Source organism: Oreochromis niloticus, linkage group LG16 (genome assembly GCF_001858045.2).
Source record: "Oreochromis niloticus isolate F11D_XX linkage group LG16, O_niloticus_UMD_NMBU, whole genome shotgun sequence".
NCBI classification, from domain to species: Eukaryota; Metazoa; Chordata; class Actinopteri; order Cichliformes; family Cichlidae; genus Oreochromis; species Oreochromis niloticus.
The window spans coordinates 2,426,756-2,429,020 of record NC_031987.2 but is presented as its reverse complement, the minus strand read 5'-3'; positions in this window follow the sequence as shown (position 1 = coordinate 2,429,020).

Sequence of the window (2,265 nt, the reverse complement as noted above, 5' to 3'; positions counted from 1 at the left end):
ACAATAACAAGATAATGATGTTAGGTTGGATTTCCAGCTTCATCATCGTCACTCATCACAGCAGAGCAGTAGCAGGAAGAGATTAGGTTAACCAGAGATGGGTCACTCAAGTGAGGGGGCCCACAGGTTGAATTACTGCAGTACATAAGTTGATTTTGGGGGGGAACGTTTTATGAAAAACAAAAAACAAAAAAACAAAAGTGGATTATTAAATTAAAAGTTGTGTTTTAGATGAAAAAAGTAACCACAGAGCGGAAGCATTCCATTTATTGTTGGCAGTTTCCTATGGTTAGCCTCAGTTTGGTGTGTAACAGCATTTTAATGTCACATAATTATCTCACTGCATAAGGTTGGTTTAAAGATGATTAGCTCATTACGCTGGCATGATTAGATGACGCATGTTGTTTTCCTGTCCTTTGCTACACGCCTGAAGTTGTTTGTTCCTCTGCTTTAAACATTTTTATGGTTTTCTGTTGTCACGAGTTGTACGTTAAAGAAGAAAGAACGAACAGCTCGCCGTCCCAAAGGCATACGCAGAGATGAAGAAGCACAGCGCATCGTGTTGTCGGTCAGTAACCAAAAACACATGTGAGGCTTTCTGCGCCCAGGAGCGATCTTTCCTCAGTTCTTCAGAAACACTGGATTCAGCACATGGGATAGGATGACCTATGTGTCTGCTGACATACAGTGACTCAGACTTTTATGCTGACAGTTGTTGAATCTTTTTCATATTTCTAAATTTTTGAAAAGAAAAAATGTTTGCGGGTATGCAGCACACTCCGACAAACTTCCCCTGCATGAGACAAAACGGGCACACTGTGGTGCATCATAATCAGTTCCCCTGTAACTAATCACTGTCTCCTGGTGTGAAGCAAGTGCTCAATAAAATGAAGTGTTACGACAGATGTCACAGCAGAGCCAAATGATGCCAACATAAAATCTCTCTAACGCCTCAAAAATGTGCCCAGATTTCCTCACGCACATAACATCGCAGTCAGAGCGCCTTCGCTCACATTTCACCGTGGCTTGATTGGCTTAAATTACCAGCTGGCTGACGATTAATCTGCTTTACTGCTGTAACTGTTGAGCTCATGACATTGCAGAGGAAATAATGACACCCAGTGAGCTGTTTTTCATTTCTAGCAGGGCCTGGAGCGTAAAGTACACCCATGTAACTCCAGTCTTTGTACCATAAAGGTGTCTGCATTTATATTTCAGGACATGTCCACATAAAAGCTAACTTTGCGCAGCACAACTACTTTCGAATCAAAGCTGTTAATGCGGTTAATATCCTAAGCTGGAGACCTGGGTGCAGTTAACTATGAAGGGCTTTCCTTTTATTAAACCATTAACTTTGGTGACGTTGAATAAGTTTCCAGATTCTAATTTCACTGTAAAACCCCACAAATGTCTGATTCACTTAGAGTTTTTTTCTTCTAAAGGCAGGTATCCATTTGCAGAGCCGCCTGGCTTTTCTCACTCCCCGTTAGCAATCCCCAAAAGAAATAAGCAACTCCAGGTCAGATGTAATCCACTACTCATGCTTTTTATGAGTTCGACCGAAATCGAATCCAATCAAAAACCAATGAAATGTAAAAGAATCAAGAGGATGGACAGTGGGTGAGACAGAATGGCAAACCTCTGGATTTGCACATTACAGAAGTTAGCTTGTATCACAGTGGACTCATTTCAATAAAACACCTGGACATAAACACTTTCCAGACACTGAAACTGTAGGCTACTGGAGACTTTCCAGACACTGACGCCATGTGACCTAATTCCTGCAGATCGCTGCTGAGACTGTATAAAACCTATATGCCAAAACACTGCACTGCATCAGTGTCCTGCAGTAATGTGAAGTCTGGTTGGTGCAAATGAAGCAGAGGAGGAAGCTTCACATGAGATGCTTTTTATCTCTGGAGAAAAGAGGCAAAGTTTGGTCTTGAACCTAGAGGCAATGCTGCTCCCCTGTAACCACCAGTCCCCACCTCTCACCCCCCCCCACACACAGTTTGTTAAGTTTGGTCATCTGCGCGCTGGAAGGTGATTTTAGATCAATTCTTCTTCAAACGTAAAAACAAACAAACAAACAAACAAATAAACGAAACAAAAACGAGACAAAGGCAACATTACATATGAATGATCTTTGTTTCGAAAAAGCCTGCCTGCCCCACGTCTGCGTGGGTAGTCCCTCTCATTGTTGCACCTCCCCTCCTCCGCCTGAAAGTAAGCCATGCCCAGATAAATCACTCCCAGCACAAAGTG